At 34.6% G+C, this 20,000-nt stretch overlaps 1 non-coding gene and 1 pseudogene across 2 annotated transcripts in view; both read right to left on the bottom strand.

Annotated features, from left to right (window-relative positions):
• Nucleotides 1–3,425: 3,425 nt before the first annotated feature.
• Nucleotides 3,426–3,499, bottom strand: TRNAP-UGG (transfer RNA proline (anticodon UGG)). Its single transcript has one exon. It is a non-coding gene; the product is annotated as a tRNA-Pro (tRNA).
• Nucleotides 3,500–18,199: 14,700 nt separating this feature from the next.
• The window catches only part of LOC145166611 (ATP-dependent Clp protease proteolytic subunit-like), a 2,363-nt pseudogene continuing 562 nt past the window's right edge, over nt 18,200–20,000 (bottom strand). The window contains exons 2-3 of the transcript XR_013740623.1: nt 19,273–19,566; nt 18,200–18,645 (exon numbers count right to left, since the gene is read on the bottom strand). The product of XR_013740623.1 is annotated as an ATP-dependent Clp protease proteolytic subunit-like (transcript). The remainder of the gene's footprint in view (nt 18,646–19,272; nt 19,567–20,000) is intronic.

Raw genomic sequence — 20,000 nt, 5'->3', positions numbered from 1 at the left:
GTCCCTTGGCCCGTACGTCCTGACACAAGGTTAGAATTCTAGCTCTTCCAGAGTGGTATCTCACTGATGGCTCGGACCCCCCGGAAGGAGGCCTTCTTCGCCTTCCACCTAAGCTACGCAGGAAAAGCCCAAAGCCAATCCCAGGGAACAGTGAAGCTTCATAGGGTCTTTCTGTCCAGGTGCAGGTAGTCCGCATCTTCACATACATGTCTATTTCACCGAGTCTCTCTCCGAGACAGTGCCCAGATCGTTACGCCTTTAGGTATCTCTCGAGAACTTTAATATCAAATCATATCAAACTTCTTAATAGCATTTTCAATTATAAATGCATTTTCTAGCATTTGACTGCATACCATTGAAGGCTTTAGCCGCACACTTGAACGATAACCCAGAAAGTCAAGGGAATGATTGGATAATTGGTTTATATAAATCCTTCCTGGTTGAGACCACAGGTAAAAATAAGATTTCCATAAATTGACAAAGTAATATTTCCATTTATTCATCAAAAGAAACGTCCCTTTTGAACCAAGAATGGATTTTCCTTGATACCTAACATAATGCATGAAAGGATCTTTGAACAACCATAAATTCGCTTGAAAAGCCCTGGCAAAGACTTCTGCAAGATGATCTATTTTTCCATAGAAATATATTCGTTCAATAAGGGATCCAGAAGATGTTGATCGTAAGTGAGAAGATTGGTTACGGAGAAAGAGGAAGCCGGATTCATATTCACATAAATGAGAAGTATATAGGAAGAAGAATAGTCTGTGATTTCTTTTTGAAAAAGAAGAACCGGCTTTCTTTGAATTTGAAGTAATCAGACTATCCCAATTATGACACTCATGGAGAAAGAATCTTAATAAATGCAAAGAGGAAGCATCTTTTATCCAATAGCGAAGAGCCTGAACCAAGATTTCCAGATGGGCTGGGTAAGGTATTAGTATATCTAATACATAATTTAAATGTGAAAAGTTGTCCTCTAAAAAAGAAAATATTGAATGAATTGATCGTAAATTATCGGATTTGACTACCCCTTTCCTTTCTAGGTAAGATATTAATCGCAGAGACAATGGAATTTCCATAATGATTGAAGAGACCTCGGACATTACTTGCGAATAAAAATTTTTGTTGTGCCCCAAAAATGGAGTCTGTTTAGAATTATTAACCGAAAGAATCAAATGATTCTGTTGATACATTCGATTGATTAAACGTTTCACAATTAGTAAGCTGGATTTATTGTCATAACCTGCATTTTCCAACAAAATCGATCTAGTTAAACCATGATCATGAGCAAGTACATAAATATACTCCTGAAAGATAAGTGGATATAAGAAGTGGTGTTGTTGAGATCTATCTAGCCCTAAATAGCTTTGGAATTTCTCCATTTGAAATTCTATTTAAATGAAAGGTAGAGGATTTTGGGGGTTATCAAATGATACATAGTGCGATACAGTCAAAACAAGGTATTATAGTACAAACCGAATAGATACCTCGGATACAGATAAACTTATCAACAGATTCTCTATCCTCTCTTTTTCCATTTCAATTTCAATATTTATGTTCGTTTTCATTTTTCATTATAGGATAACAAGATGATTAGAAATCCTTTACTTTTTTTTCAACAAGTCAAAATTGCTAAATAATTTCTTTCTTCCGTTACTTGTTGTTTATCGATGTAAAATAATGTCCCATTCAATAGAAAATTATTGAATTATAATATATTTCTCACCATTATGAGTTTAGGGCTAGAAACTGAGGATCAGGTAAAATATGAATCTGATAAGGTAGTTTCTAATAATTCATGAAATTGATTAGAATATTCCCACAATTGTAAGTAGATATGAGATCTATAAATCTTTGTTATTCATAGTTGTAGAAGCGGTTTTTGTTGGAATCTTTTTTTTCTTTTAAGGAATTGGTTAATCGTCCAGTAACAAGTAAGAATAGCAAATTTTATTCGATAAACGAAAAAGAACAAAGAATGAAATAATTGGAATCACTAATAGTGCATGCATTGTTGTATTAGATCAAAATCGGAAGGTTCTTTCTTGACCTAACTACAAAAATGTAGATTTTTGGAAAGATACAAAATAGAACTTCTAAAACAAAATAGAATAGAAATGACTAGTCTTAGAATATAGTTGAACCAAAACACCTATTTTTTTTTTCGAGTGATCATGTGATAACTTTTTGTTCTCATTCATTCAAGATATTATATAAGTGAACCTATTACGGAATCTAATTAGTTAAAATCAAAGTAAAAGTTTTATAAGATTACTGTTCGCTCTAAAATATAAAATTTATTCGATACAATAAAAAAATGATAAAAAGAGGAATAATTTAATAATTTCATTCCATAATGATTCGAAAAGACTTTCATTTTAAAACGAAATTAAATAACCCAGTTCTTATTATTCGTTTCTAAGTTGAGTTGAAAAATTATCCAAGAATGAATTCGCTGATTGGCGGTATGGGTAGATGTTACAGATGATTAATCCATTTTTTTATACAGTTGTGACTTTCTCCTTGTTAGTGCTGTCTATAATGATAGATCAATCAAAACCTTTCAATTGGACTTATTCTTTCAATTGGTATTTTTTTATCTCCTATTTTGCAAAAAAGGAAACTCAGGTAAGTGCTTTTTTTATAAACATATGTATAAAAAGAACATATTTCATTTAGCTCCTTCATGCTTACCATAACTAGTTATTTCGATTTTTTACTGACGGCTTTAACTATAACCTCAGCTCTATTTATTGGTCTAAGCAAGATACGATTGATTTGAAATTCATGGCACAATTCATAAAAGGAAATCTTTCCGCGAACTTCTGTGTATTTATAGTTACTTACCGTGTCCATTGCTAATTCTTGGTCATTGAGATTCATGGTAATTCAGATTAATATTTAGGTATAGATATTACCTCTTTTTTCTCCTTTCAAACAAATTGAAATGATTGAAGTTTTCCTATTTGGAATCGTGTTAGGTCTAATTCCTATTACTTTGGCTGGATTATTTGTAACTGCATATTTACAATACAGGCGTGGCGATCAGTTGGACCTTTGATTAGATTAATTAACATCTCTTTTTTTGATTGACCTCCTCTTTTCTTTAATATCCAGGAGGTCAAATTCAGATTGCCGTTCCAGTTAGTGCTTCAACCGAATTCGATCGAAGAAGATCCGAATCACGCTCTGTAGGATTTGAACCTACGGCATCGGGTTTTGGATCCCCACGTTCTACCGAACTGAACTAAGGGCGCTTTCTTATCATAAAAGATAAGACTGTAAATAAAAGGATTGGCCCCAATACATCTTGTATGCATACACTATAATAGTATCATAACAATGAAAGATTCTATATGATATGTCCAATGTGAATTGATCTCAAAAAATCCCTCGTTACTGCTCAAAGGAGCAGTAATAGGTAGGGATGACAGGATTTGAACCCGTGACATTTTGTACCCAAAACAAACGCGCTACCAAGCTGCGCTACATCCCTTCCATTGGTCTACAGTGTCATTGTAGAGAATTCTCGTCTTGTTTTCCACATCGTTATCTCCTCTATTAAAATCTAGAATTTTTATGTCCATTTCGTCTTTTTGTTCTCATTTAACATATAATAATAGTAAAATACTTCTATCTATATGAAAAATGGAATGGAACCCCTAGGAAAAATAAATGAGTTGGGGGAATATTGGGGAAGAAAGGACGTTTTTTTCTGTATTTAACAAAAAGTCAATCTTATTTACTGGATGATTGTACATTTCAATATGTTTATGTATTACAATAAAATGAAGGAGGTTTTTCAATGCGAGATCTAAAAACATATCTTTCCGTAGCACCGGTATTAAGTACTCTATGGTTCGGTTCTTTGGCAGGTTTATTGATAGAGATTAATCGTTTTTTCCCGGATGCGTTGACGTTCCCCTTTTTTTCATTCTAGTTATTGACGTGGGAAGGAATAAAGAAGATTAGAGATACAATTAAATACCAGCCCCCCCTTATTTTCTCTTTTTTCCCTTTAAAAAATTTTAGAATAAGGGAGGAAAGAGAAAGAATAAAAGTGCATTCAACAGCTGCGAGACTCGGGTTCAGGTTGGAATTAAATTCATATGAAATTTCTTTGTATTCAATTTCTATGGAAGTAGAATACAAACTGTGGTTCTAGGGAAAGAGTATTATATAAGATACTTATATGAAATACTGTACTGTGATTTGAAATCTAGTTTAGAAATCTTTCTATCTTATTTGCTATTTTGATTGTAGTGAAATCTTGCATAAGAGGATAGTAAGTTACAAATTCTATTTTGTTTTTTCCTTCCTTTCTTCTTTTTCGTTTCGGATTGAAAGAGGAAGAGTTGAGTAAATGAAAAATCCAAAGGAGGTTCATGGCCAAGGGTAAAGATGTGCGAATACCGGTTCTTTTGGAATGTACCGCTTGTGTTCGAAACGGTGTTAGTGTTAATAAGGCATCAACGGACATTTCCAGATATATTACTCAAAAGAACCGGCACAATACGCCTAATCGATAGGAGTTGCGAAAATTCTGTCCATATTGTTACAAACATACGATTCACGGGGAGGTAACGAAATAGATCGAACCGAGCACCTGCGCCCTTATCTATCTTACAAGGAAAAGGAAAAAATGACATTATATATATAACATATTTAACATAGTTAAAGATAATTATAAACAAACCAAATCCTATTTTTTTATTCTAATTAGAGATACGACTGAAATAGGATTTTAGGGATAAGAAATAAACTAACCAAACCATGGATAAATCCAAGCGAACTTTTCTTAAATCCAAGCGATCTTTTCGTAGGCGTTTGCCCCCGATCCAATCGGGGGATCGAATTGATTATAAAAACATGAGTTTAATTAGTCGATTTATTAGTGAACAGGGAAAAATATTATCTAGACAAGTGAATAGATTGACCTTGAAACAACAACGATTAATTACTATTGCTATAAAACAAGCTCGTATTTTATCTTTGTTACCTTTTCTTAATAATGAGAAACAATTTGAAAGAACCGAGTCGACCACTAGAACTCCTAGTCTTAGAGCCAGAAAAAGATAGGTTTACTCTTTATTCACTTGAATTCGAATTCCCATCCGAACTCAAACGGGGATTGATATTTTGTTGGAAAAATCCAAGAATCCGGATTGAATTCTCGTGTCGTAAGAAAACAAATAATAATCTGGGAAGAATAAATTTTTTTATTTAACTTGTTGATTCATATTTATTTTGACTACTTTCTCATATTTTATCATATTCTATTCATTTTTATTCGACCTTCCCGGAGTTCATTCTCCGGGCAACTCCGTTTAACCGGTGGATTCCTTCCAACCTACTTCTTTTATGATCTCATTGGAAATCATATAAAGACAATTCCTATTTGATATAGCTATTTGTGCAAGTATTTTACGATTAAGAAGCAACTGTATCTTGTACAGACCATTTATTAATCTACTATAACTATAGCATACCCCCCTTTCACGAATTGCTGCATTTATTCGAGTGATCCACAAACGACGAAAATTGATTTTTTGCTTATCCCTATCCCGATGAGCCGAAACCAAAGCTCTTATTTTTTGTTGAGTAATAGTTCGAGTAAGTCTTGAATGAGCCCCCCGGAAGCTTGATGCAAATAAACGAATTTTTGTTCTACGTCTCCGAGCGATATATCCCCGTCTAATTCTGGTCATTGAATAAATGAAACTTTCACGAATAACTAATAGATTTCCTTTCTTTCAGTTATTCTTTTGCCCCTTTCCTAGTATATTAATAACAAAACGGATTTTTCCAATGTATAAACTAAAAATTTCAACGGCTTTGGCTACTATAACCTTCCCAACCACGATTTTTTCTTTTTTATAGGCGTTTCGCCTCGAAATACGAAATTATACTAGACTAGGTATTAAAAATAAATAAAAAAATAGCAATGATAAAGAAATAGTGGATTCCATCGTTTCTATGGTTACTTCTTAAACGGTGAGGTCTTCTCTATACACCGGAGCCTTTACTTCATTTAATCAATGTTATTGCTAACTTGTATAGTTCACATTCTTCGGCTCTACCCATGAATTATCCAGTAATAGGTCTTTCACAACGAGCTCTACCTATACAGTAACGGTATTTAATTATGAAGGTTGGCTGGGTAGCTGACCATGTTAGTCCGTTCTTGCAAGAGGGGTCTATATTAACTAAGATTTCCTCCGCTTAATGGATAACCATTTGCTACCAATGGAGAATTGCTTCTCATCTTGAATTGAGGTGAGTGGATTTACACCAATAGAAACCATAAATTTCATACACAATAAAAGGGATATGCTCAATTTTCTTATTTTTAGATAGGAAATGTAGTTCGTTTTCCGTTCTATCCTATTTGATCATTGATATTCGAACATGGTTCTCTTTCCTTTGTTCTAGTTCATGATCTGAACGAGTCGCACATACACCCTAGTACATGTTCCTCGACGCTGAGGGCATCCCCGAAGCGCGGGGGATTTTGTGTGACAACCGTCAATTCAGGTCATTCTCGGACTCATGCATCTTTATAATAACCATTCATGCACATCATGCCATGGCCTAGTAGTATAAAATTAGGTCAAAATCTTACATAAACTAGGATCCATCTAAGACCTAGGACTAATATACTTGACACTTACGATTCTAGTAAGTTGCTTAACTACAATAGGAAATGCCAATGCTATAATTTGAATGAAACTTTCAAGCTTTGTTATAATTGAAAAAGGGTATAAAACCCTAAAAATAAATTAAAATATTCTAATTATACTTCATTATGATGATGAATATCAAACAATATTCCAAAAACCCTAAGAGAGCTAAAACTCCAAATTTATAAATCATAAAGCTTAAAAACTTTATAAAATTTGGCTATAAACTTTCTAATATCAAATTTTTATTAATCAAATTATGGATTATAATCATTGAAATAGAAATTAAATTATCATGCAATAATCATAATTTATTAGTTAAAAACAAGATTTTTACAAATAAATCAAGAATTGCTTAATAAATATTTTTATAAAAATTAGGGTTTTTTTAAAATTATTGGAGGGAATTTTATAAAATTTGAAATTAGGAGAGAGGAGGCCTAATGCATGATAGAGCCAGCCATTCTCCCCTCCCCATGCACTCTCTCTTCCCAAAACTCAATCATTAGACTTAAACCTTCACTCTACCTCTTCTCTCTTCACTCTCTCACACTCCACCCTCCTAACACACAAACTCTCTTCCTCTCTCTCTCTCTAACTCACGAAATTTCTCTCATTTCTCTGCCAAATTTCGAGATTTAGAAGACCTTGAAGTGTTCTTACTTCCCTCAAGATCAAAACCAAGGTAAACAACAACATCTTCTTCCATAGTTTCATGATTCTACTTCCTTTTCTTCTTAGTTTTCTCTTCTTTTCGGATTCTATGCCTTTCCATGGCTAGAAATCTTTATTTTTCCCTTGTGGTTTGTAGATTCTCACCATAACACAATGCATGTGTTTGAAATGGTGAAAATCCGGGATCAAACCCATGCAAGGAGTGAAAATGATGCACATATGTTTATGTGACTTCAAAAACAAGTATTACATATTCTTCTCCATTTCTTTTGTGTTCTTGCATGGTCAAAAGCATTTAAACCATTTCTAGTACATCTTGGATGCTCATTCACTCCATGCATGTGCTAGAAATCGGACCTTATCAAAGGCATGCATGATGTTCTTGTCAAAATGTCCTAAGGATGCACTCAAAGCAAACATACAATCTGCCAGATTACTTTATTCAGCTTTGAACGACCATATCTCGGTCATTCCTTAACCAAATCATGATATTCTTTTTGCATTGGATAGCTCCATGAGTTAACTTTCAAACCCAACTGGTCTTACTGTAAAATATTAAATATCCGATTTTTGGCAATTTTTACAAAATGGTTGCGTAAACAGCTCTTTTTCTATGATCACCATTTTTGCCTTGCATGATCAATGGCCTTAAACCCAACCATAAATTTGGGGAAAAATACTTTAGAAACTTAACATATCTAGTGAATGATGGCTGAAATTTCGTGGCTTAAAACCCCACAGAATGTGCTTCACAAATTCATGAACTCAGCCACATTTACATCTCATGCACCATTGCATGCAACATTTCTTATCTTGTTTGGGTTCAATACCCCTATTTCCCTTCTGAATAAATTTCGAACATTTTTCCTTTTGAAAGCCCTCACATGCATGTGATAATCTGTAAAATACCAAAAGCTTTTATTATTTCTTTGATTTATTAAAGTTATTGCTAGAAACCAAGGGCATAAATCACATAAAATACTTCCAGAGGTCAATAAATCCGGAACAAATTCATGAATGACCCTTATGATGGATAATGACCCCTCACTAAATTTCATCAATTTTTGTTGCTGTTTGGTATGATTTCCAATTTTCTTTTTGTTAGGATATAATAAATCACAAAACCACTTTGGAGAGTGTGAAAATTTTATCTAACAATTTTCGCATACCTTACCTGTGATGGATGACTCAGAAAAATAATTTCAACATTTTTCATCATGCCTTGCTATTTTTCCCAATTTTTTGTAATTATAATGGTTTAAAAATAGGAAAATAGTTCTGATTATCCAAAATTCATGAAAATTTACCAGAACATCATGTTTTACAGTAGGAGGTTACATAAAAATTTTAAGGATTTTTCTCCACTGTAAACTATTTTTCTCTTAATTTTTAAAGTTAATTACACTTAAATACACATAAATACCCAAAACCGGATTATGTAATATGAAGACCACTTTTGATATTTTTCTCAGGTTATTTATACTGTAAATGATGTTACAAAAATTTTTGGTAATTTATTTTAACTGTTTAATATTATTTCTTCAATTAAAGATTATTTAAAGGAATAAAATAAGGAAAAATAGAAATACCCACTGAAAAATATCTTTTATATTTTTCCCAGCCTATTTATGTATAATAACAGTTAAATAAAAAGTTTGGGTAATTTTGGAAACTGTTTTCTATTTATTTCAATTCTTATTGGAATAAATGCTCAAAAATCATAAAATATAATTAAACAGCTTGGAAATCCATTTTTATAATTTTCCCAGCTTAGTATTGTGTAATAACAGTTAAATAAAAAGTTTGAGAATTTTTATCCTTTGAATGCTATTTCCGTGAATTTATGTTGTAATAAGGACTTAAAAATTTGGAAAATTTATATTCCAATGTTGTAATTAATCGCACGATTTGTAGAATTTCATTATTTCAGAAAAAGTGTAACCAATTAATATAAAATCAAATACTAAAACATAAATTGGCATTTCACTATATGTAGAATTTAGTATATTAGCATTAGATTTCGACATGGAAACTCACTAGTGTGTGTTTGATGTCGTAGGATCCCGGTAGTAAGACGTTGGTGCATTCCGAAGTACCACTTGTACCTACTCGAAACGTTGTGAGTATTCACGCACTCCCCTATTTTCAGTTTTTATGTTTTGGGGTGGAAAAGCATGTCTCGAAAAACTATTATTTGAATGTTGTATTTAAATTGATTTGTATCAAACATGATTGCTATTTTATTGCTATGTCTCTCTATGTATGTCTATGCAACACGGAACATGAGAACTTATCGTACTAAGGCCCTTCCCTTATCTCTAACCATTAACTCTTTGAGCCAATGGTCATTATGGATAGCGCTATTAGGAATTGACAACTCCTCACTCGCCCTATTGCTGGAGTGCATGATACCATATTCATCTATGGAACGATAAGCATAGATCTTGATAGGGCTTCAGTCATAGGTTTGGTTGAGACTCATTGTTTGCTCATACACATACAAACTCGTTACACATTATAGCAATAAACTTGTTATCTATTATGACAATAAACTCGTTTATCAATTTTAGCAATCAACTTTGTTTCTCATTATAGCAATGAACTTTGTTCTCATTAAAGCAATGTACTTGTATTTATGAAAAGTCTTATACCAAATCTTGATTTTATAAACCTGTGAACTCACCAACTATTTTCATAGTTGACGCTCGTTTTACATGCTTTTTCAGGAAATAATTAGTAAGTGGATATAGAGATTCATCATCATAGAGCATGCTGCATCGTGTGGAAGTTATTTTATGAAGTTATATTTTGAACAATGTCATTTTGGAAAACTTGTACTTTGTTTTGTTTAAGCTATGGGTTGTAAACTTTTAAATACTGCTATGGTGATGTATCTTTATCTTTTGCAATGAAACCTTTGTCGCTGTCATACCTTGCGTTTCCGCTTTAGCGGGGTGTGACAGAAATGGTATCAGAGCTAAAGTTATAGAGAACATCGGTTTTTTTTTAAGAAAACACAACCTATAACTAAAACTTACAAAGAAATTCTTTTTACATCAAACATATTACTAGTATAATTAGGTCGGGAGTTGTATTATTGGACCTCGATTAAACATAGCCTGATCACCTATGTTTAATTAAGGAAAGATTTATACAAAGCTTGAGCTAATTATAATGGGAATATGTTCAACAAAAATATTTGAGAAAACTTTATTTCAAAAATTCAAAAAGGTTAATTTTGGTGTGTGTAAGCATTGCATATTATAGGTATACATTGTTATTTATTTCATATCTCATTGAAATTATGTCTCAGTCCACTATGTCAACATCGTCATCTTCCCACGCTGCCGCCTCAGCCGATGAGTCCGGCTACGTCACTATTATCCCTCGACGTAATCCCCCCGCCTCGGTAGAAGAAGACCCATCAGAGGATACGGAAGATACAGGGAACTCGGTGGAGATCAGCAATGACAACGCCCCGAGTCAACGACGCGAGGCATCACCTACATCAGTGTTGCCACAGCCACCACTTTATGGGCTTTGTATTCGGAGGACAGCAAGGAAGAGTGTCCCTATCCCGGGAAGGATAGCAACCAGTACAGCAGGACTTGGCACGGCAGGAACCAGTCAGGTAGGACCCAGCATGGCAGGACCGAGAGCACCCCCACCTCAGCGAGTTATAGGGATACCTGTCAGGCGGTCAGGTATGACCCCGGAGGAGTCCCGAAGGATGCATTCGATGGCAGCGGGCCTACATCACAGTCTTGCTGTGATAGCTGAGCATCGGGAAGTTTTGGATGAAGTGTTAACAAGGATGGAAATCCTGTTTCAGCATTCGATGGAGACTGCTGACACTGCTAGTGCTGCTAGACGAGTGGCAGGTCGTGCGATGACCGCATGTTATGTGTTTGGAGGGCTGTTACTGATTTTGGTGTAGATGTTTCTTGTTGGGATAGCGATTCGTACTTGGTTCTGATTTTAGTATTTTATTGTGTCATGAAATGAAAACCCATGTTGAGTATCTTTTGGGGAAAGACATTAAAACTTTATTTTGGGATTGATGTATTGTTTTGGTTTTAAGACTATTTCAAATGGTAATGAAGAAGTTTATTTTATGTTTGAAAACTTTTACTATGAGGTCAAACCCTAGAACTTATTTAGTCAATAGTTGAATAAAAAGATTTTTCTTTTCTTTCCTTTCTAAAATCTATATGCCTAGTATTAATGCAAACCATTAATTTGACAACACTTGCGGTTTTCAAAATAGTAGTGAACTAAATATTATACATTATTTTATGTATTTATACATATTTCTTCTCTTGTGTCTTAGAACCATGTCAGGAAGGCCTAATCGCGGGCGCCCACAGAACGAAACACCCGATGTTGCTCAAGTGGTAGCACAACAACTCATGGCAGCAATCCCAAACATTGTCACTCAAGTAACTGCGGGACTTAATGGTAACCAAGGAAGTAGTGGAGGAAACCGGGGAAACAATGAAAGAGAATGCAACTACAAGTCCTTTATGGCCTGTAAACCTAAGGAGTTCCATGGAAAGGAAGGTGCGGTCGGGTTGCTGAAATGGATTGACAGCATGGAGTCGGTCCTTCACATTAGCAAATGCCTCGAGCGCAACAAAGTTGAGTATGCATCTTGCCTATTCCAAGATAGGGCATTAACCTGGTGGAATACTCTAGTGCAAACCCGAGGCCGTACAGCGGCATATCAGCTAACTTGGGAAGACCTAAAGAAGCTGCTGATAGAGGAGTATTGTCCCAAGGATGAAATTCAGAAGCTTGAATCTGAGTTCTGGAACCATTCTATGGTTGGAACACAAATAGAGAAGTACTCAGTCCGATTTCATGAACTAGCAAAACTGGTACCTCACATGGTTACTCCTGAGGAGAAACAGATAGATCGTTACATCTGGGGTCTGGCACCAGAGATTCAGGGAATGGTTACCTCAGCAAACCCAACTACTATTCAAAGTGCAGTAAGCCTAGCAAATCGACTAACCAATGATGTGATAAGGATGGGAGCATCAACAAAGGAAAGCTCTAGTAGCAAGAGGAAGCCAGCAGATCAGGGAGAGAAGAAGTATGGAGGCAAGTCAGGGAGGAAGCAGAAAGTCTCAAGAAACTTTATGGTAAGAGCCCAAGAGCAAGAACCAGTGAAAACTCAGGAACAGAAAGTCATGGAAGTGCAGGAACGAAAGCAGTACTCAGGGCCGCTTCCGAAGTGCAATAAGTGTAACTTCCATCACAAGGGAGCTTGCCCAGTGTGCCAAAACTGTAAACAGACAGGCCATTACCCGAAGTATTGTAAGCTGAATAAGGATGGAAAAAGGGCATGTTACGAGTGCGGGAGTACTGATCATTTGCGTAGTGCTTGTCCCAAACTGAACAAGGGGCCTGGTAACAATGGACAAGGCCAAGCTAGGCAAAATTTCCAAGGAAATCAAGGTGGGCGGCCAAGAGGTGTAGCCTTTGTGATTAGTGCAGAAGAAGCTCGTCAGAACCCTGAAGTGATAACAGGTACATTTCTCCTGAACAACCATTTTGCATCAGTAATATTCGATGCGGGAGCAGATAGGAGTTTTGTTTCTTTAGCATTTAGACCGTTAATTGGCTTGAAATCGAGAAAGATGAGGAATGCTTATGCTATTGAACTTGCTGATGGGTATGAAATTAGGGCTGACGATATAATTCCTGGTTGTACTCTGAATTTAGCTGATAAACTCTTTAGCATCGACCTAATTCCTATAGAGCTAGGTAGTTTTGATGTGATAGTAGGGATGGATTGGTTATCCAAAAATAAAGCAGATATTGGTTGTTACGAGAAAGTCATTAGAGTGCCTCTCCCCAATGGAGAAACCCTTATCATACACGGTGAGAAGCCAGGAAGAAGTTTAAACATAGTATCAAGCGTGAAGGTTCACAAGTACCTAAAATTCCCCAATGGAAATGGGAGCAAATATCTATGGATTTCGTTACCAAACTTCCTAGAACTGCTAAAGGTCATGACTCAATTTGGGTCATAGTGGATCGACTGACGAAATCTGCTCATTTTCTCCCCATTCGGGAAGATTTCAAGATGGAAAAATTGGCCCAAATCTACATCGACAAAATTGTTTCTCTGCATGGTGTACCCCTGTCTATCATTTCTGATAGAGATAGTCGCTTCACATCTCGATTTTGGTGGATGTTACAGAAGGCACTAGGAACCAAGATAGATTTGAGCACAGCTTACCACCCTCAGACAGATGGGCAAACAGAGAGAACAATACAAACATTGGAAGACATGCTACGAGCGTGTGTCATTGAGTTCAAAGGAAATTGGGATACTCATTTGCCTCTAATTGAGTTTTCCTACAATAAAAGTTACCACACGAGTATCCAATGTGCTCCATATGAAGCATTGTATGGACGCAAGTGTCGTTCGCCCTTATGCTGGACAGAAATCGGAGACAGACAGTTGACTAAAGTCGAACTTATCCAGGAAACATCTGACAAGATTGCTATCATCAAGGATAGGCTTAAAGCTGCTAGAGATCGTCAGAAAAGGTATGCGGATAATCGTCGAAAACCATTAGAATTCCAAGTAGGAGACAAGGTACTTTTAAAAGTGTCGCCTTGGAAAGGGCTTGTGCGTTTTGGTAAGAAAGGAAAACTAAGCCCGAGATATGTTGGACCCTTTGAAGTCATTGAAAGGATTGGTCCGGTAGCTTATAAACTCCAGTTGCCCGAAGAGTTAAGCGCCATTCATGACACATTCCACGTCTCCAATCTTAAGAAATGTCTAGCCAACGAAACATTGATAGTACCCCTGGAGGAAATTAAGATCAATGATAAGCTAAACTTCGTTGAGGAACCGATAGAAATCCTTGGCAGGGAGGTCAAACAACTTAAGCGGAGTAAGATCCCGATTGTGAAAGTTCGATGGAACTCAAAACGCGGATCGGAGTACACCTGGGATCGTGAGGACTTCATGAAGGAAAAGTATCCACAACTTTTCCCATACGATGACAAGCGATGACATAGAATGAATTTCGGGACGAAATTCTTTTTAAGTGGGGGATACTGTGACAACTGTCAATTCAGGTCATTCTCGGACTCATGCATCTTTATAATAACCATTCATGCACATCATGCCATGGCCTAGTAGTATAAAATTAGGTCAAAATCTTACATAAACTAGGATCCATCTAAGACCTAGGACTAATATACTTGACACTTACGATTCTAGTAAGTTGCTTAACTACAATAGGAAATGCCAATGCTATAATTTGAATGAAACTTTCAAGCTTTGTTATAATTGATAAAGGGTATAAAACCCTAAAAATAAATTAAAATATTCTAATTATACTTCATTATGATGATGAATATCAAACAATATTCCAAAAACCCTAAGAGAGCTAAAAATCCAAATTTATAAATCATAAAGCTTAAAAACTTTATAAAATTTGGCTATAAACTTTCTAATATCAAATTTTTATTAATCAAATTATGGATTATAATCATTGAAATAGAAATTAAATTATCATGCAATAATCATAATTTATTAGTTAAAAACAAGATTTTTACAAATAAATCAAGAATTGCTTAATAAATATTTTTATAAAAATTAGGGTTTTTATAAAATTATTGGAGGGAATTTTATAAAATTTGAAATTAGGAGAGAGGAGGCCTAATGCATGATAGAGCCAGCCATTCTCCCCTCCCCATGCACTCTCTCTTCCCAAAACTCAATCATTAGACTTAAACCTTCACTCTACCTCTTCTCTCTTCACTCTCTCACACTCCACCCTCCTAACACACAAACTCTCTTCCTCTCTCTCTCTCTAACTCACGAAATTTCTCTCATTTCTCTGCCAAATTTCGAGATTTAGAAGACCTTGAAGTGTTCTTACTTCCCTCAAGATCAAAACCAAGGTAAACAACAACATCTTCTTCCATAGTTTCATGATTCTACTTCCTTTTCTTCTTAGTTTTCTCTTCTTTTCGGATTCTATGCCTTTCCATGGCTAGAAATCTTTATTTTTCCCTTGTGGTTTGTAGATTCTCACCATAACACAATGCATGTGTTTGAAATGGTGAAAATCCAGGATCAAACCCATGCAAGGAGTGAAAATGATGCACATATGTTCATGTGACTTCAAAAACAAGTATTACATCTTCTTCTCCATTTCTTTTGTGTTCTTGCATGGTCAAAAGCATTTAAACCATTTCTAGTACATCTTGGATGCTCATTCACTCCATGCATGTGCTAGAAATCGGACCTTATCAAAGGCATGCATGATGTTCTTGTCAAAATGTCCTAAGGATGCACTCAAAGCAAACATGCAATCTGCCAGATTACTTTATTCAGCTTTGAACGACCATATCTCGGTCATTCCTTAACTTTCAAACCCAACTGGTCTTACTGTAAAATATTAAATATCCGATTTTTGGCAATTTTTACAAAATGGTTGCGTAAACAGCTCTTTTTCTATGATCACCATTTTTGCCTTGCATGATCAATGGCCTTAAACCCAACCATAAATTTGGGGAAAAATACTTTAGAAACTTAACATATCTAGTGAATGATGGCTGAAATTTCGTGGCTTAAAACCCCACAGAATGTGCTTCACAAATTCATGAACTCAGCCACATTTACATCTCATGCACCATTGCATGCAACATTTCTTATCTTGTTTGGGTTCAATACCCCTATTTCCCTTCTGAATAAATTTCGAACATTTTTCCTTTTGAAAGCCCTCACATGCATGTGATAATCTGTAAAATACCAAAAGCTTTTATTATTTCTTTGATTTATTAAAGTTATTGCTAGAAACCAAGGGCATAAATCACATAAAATACTTCCAGAGGTCAATAAATCCGGAACAAATTCATGAATGACCCTTATGATGGATAATGACCCCTCACTAAATTTCATCAATTTTTGTTGCTGTTTGGTATGATTTCCAATTTTCTTTTTGTTAGGATATAATAAATCACAAAACCACTTTGGAGAGTGTGAAAATTTTATCTAACAATTTTCGCATACCTTACCTGTGATGGATGACTCAGAAAAATAATTTCAACATTTTTCATCATGCCTTGCTATTTTTCCCAAATTTTGGTAATTATAATGGTTTAAAAATAGAAAAATAGTTCTGTTTATCCAAAATTCATGAAAATTTACCAGAACATCATGTTTTACAGTAGGAGGTTATATAAAAAATTTAAGGATTTTTCTCCACTGTAAACTATTTTTCTCTTAATTTTTAAAGTTAAATACACTTAAATACACATAAATACCCAAAACCGGATTATATAATATGAAGACCACTTTTGATATTTTTCTCATGTTATTTATACTGTAAATGATGTTACAAAAATTTTTGGTAATTTATTTTAACTGTTTAATATTATTTCTTCAATTAAAGATTATTTAAAGGAATAAAACAAGGAAAAATAGAAATACCCACTGAAAAATATCTTTTATATTTTTCCCAGCCTATTTATGTATAATAACAGTTAAATAAAAAGTTTGGGTAATTTTGGAAACTGTTTTCTATTTATTTCAATTCTTATTGGAATAAATGCTCAAAAATCATAAAATATAATTAAACAGCTTGGAAATCCATTTTTATAATTTTCCCAGCTTAGTATTGTGTAATAACAGTTAAATAAAAAGTTTGAGAATTTTTATCCTTTGAATGCTATTTCCGTGAATTTATGTTGTAATAAGGACTTAAAAATTTGGAAAATTTATATTCCAATGTTGTAATTAATCGCACGATTTGTAGAATTTCATTATTTCAGAAAAAGTGTAACCAATTAATATAAAATCAAATACTAAAACATAAATTGGCATTTCACTATATGTAGAATTTAGTATATTAGCATTAGATTTCGACATGGAAACTCACTAGTGTGTGTTTGATGTCGTAGGATCCCGGTAGTAAGACGTTGGTGCATTCCGAAATACCACTTGTACCTACTCGAAACGTTGTGAGTATTCACGCACTCCCCTATTTTCAGTTTTTATGTTTTGGGATGGAAAAGCATGTCTCGAAAAACTATTATTTAAATGTTGTATTTAAATTGATTTGTATCAAACATGATTGCTATTTTATTGCTATGTCTCTCTATGTATGTCTATGCAACACGGAACATGAGAACTTATCGTACTAAGGCCCTTCCCTTATCTCTAACCATTAACTCTTTGAGCCAATGGTCATTATGGATAGCGCTATTAGGAATTGACAACTCCTCACTCGCCCTATTGCTGGAGTGCATGATACCATATTCATCTATGGAACAATAAGCATAGATCTTGATAGGGCTTCAGTCATAGGTTTGGTTGAGACTCATTGTTTGCTCATACACATACAAACTCGTTACACATTATAGCAATAAACTTGTTATCTATTATGGCAATAAACTCGTTTATCAATTTTAGCAATCAACTTTGTTTCTCATTATAGCAATGAACTTTGTTCTCATTAAAGCAATGTACTTGTATTTATGAAAAGTCTTATACCAAATCTTGATTTTATAAACGTGTGAACTCACCAACTATTTTCATAGTTGACGCTCGTTTTACATGCTTTTTCAGGAAATAATTAGTAAGTGGATATAGAGATTCATCATCATAGAGCATGCTACATCGTGTGGAAGTTATTTTATGAAGTTATATTTTGAACAATGTCATTTTGGAAAACTTGTACTTTGTTTTGTTTAAGCTATGGGTTGTAAACTTTTAAATACTGCTATGGTGATGTATCTTTATCTTTTGCAATGAAACCTTTGTCGCTGTCATACCTTGCGTTTCCGCTTTAGCGGGGTGTGACATTTTGTGACATTTCTAATTGGCTGTCTTGTATTTCTAATAAGTTGTTTAATCGTTGGCATGTTGAATCATATACATAATGGACTGGTTTAGATCGATCCTAACCGCATGATTATGAATTCCTTTTATTGAATAGAATAGTAAATAAAAGTCATAATATATTAATATGAAACTCGGCAGGGGTAATTTCAAATCACGAATTGATGCGAAATCCAGGCTATGCTATTGTCATTCAACCGCTACAAGATCAACAATTCCATAAGCTTGGGCCTCTGTTGCTGACATAAAAACATCTCTTTCCATGTCTTCGGAGACAACCCATAGGGGTTTGCCCGTTCTTTGTACATAAACCCTTGTCAGGGTTTCACATAGTTTCAGTAGTTCTCCCACTTCCAGAATGAATTCTCCCGTTGCTACTTCAGAAAAAGAACAGCAGGTTGATGGATCATTACCCTGATGATATAAGAAAATAAAAGGTTTCTTTATTTCGCATGATAAAGGGAAGATAAAACAAAGATAAAATAATAACAAGAAAAAAAGAGAGAATCGAACAACCGTACGGGCATTATGCATTGCATACGGCTCTACAATAAAATTGACCCTTACCTTACATCAAATAAAGAAAAAATAGGATCGATCAGACCCCGATCGGTAAATGATCAACTTACCACCCTTCCTTTCGGAGGAATTCAAAAATACTATGATGGCTCCGTTGCTTTATATATTTATTTTATTATATTTTTTTGTCTGTGATTTGTCTGTGATTAAGCAATCCCAAAGTTGCTTTTTATTTGATCAAATAAACTAAGGAAAAAAGAATCTTGTTTTTTTTTCGCTCTATAAATATTGTTAAGAGACCTCTGGTGTGAAAAAAAGTTTGTGACGCTGAACTGGACTTCCGATAAGAAAATCGGAAATACCTTTTTCTCATATTACTCTCTCGATACATAATCTAATGTTTTGAAAACAAAATTTCTTATATCGAATTCAAAGTGCCATGCTATTATTACTTAATATTCATATTTCATATGGCGAAGGCATAGTCTTCTTTTTTCTCTCAAATAAAAGCCTCATTGGCGCCAAGCGTGAGGGAATGCTAGACGTTTGGTAATTTCTCCTCCGACCAGGATAAAAGATCCCATTGAAGCGGCTGATCCCATGCATATTGTATGCACATCTGGTTGCACAAATTGCATAGTATCATAAAGAGCCACCCCCGGTATTACCCATCCGCCAGGAGAGTTTATAAACAAATACATATCTTTGGTATCATCCTCGATACTGAGATATATCATAAGACCAATAAGTTGATTCGAGATCTCGCTATCAACCTCTTGACCTAAAAAAAGTAATCTTTCTCGATAAAGTCGGTTGATTAGGGTCAAATCCCTTCGGAACCGTACAAGCGTCTTTTGATGCATACGGTTCAAAAAAAAAAAGAATCAATGTATAGATTCCAATACTTTTTATTTTTTCATAGCAAGTTCCTTCTAACTTATAAAAAAGGATTTTCTTTTATTTTTCACTAAACACGAGTTTGTCTTCCTTTCCTTATTAACGTATAATATCAAAAAACAATTCATTAAACTTATCCAATTAACTTCTCATTGATGGATTCTTTCATCGCGATTCAATCCAAATCACGATGTTATTTTCTTGTTCTTAAATGGGCCTCTTTAATCTTTTTAGGTTTATGCTCTACTCCGGGTAAAGATCCGTCCGATTTTGATTTGCACATATAGTACAAATGCTCCCATTACCACTTCTTTTTCTTATGCCTTTTTTTTTTAATTCACTCATTCCGTAAA

This window comes from Lactuca virosa, chromosome 3, assembly GCF_052849685.1.
Source record: "Lactuca virosa cultivar CGN04683 chromosome 3, Lactuca_virosa_CGN04683_v6, whole genome shotgun sequence".
NCBI classification, from domain to species: domain Eukaryota; kingdom Viridiplantae; phylum Streptophyta; class Magnoliopsida; order Asterales; family Asteraceae; genus Lactuca; species Lactuca virosa.
Note: the sequence above shows the minus strand (reverse complement) of the source record. Positions and strands in the feature narration are given on the sequence as shown.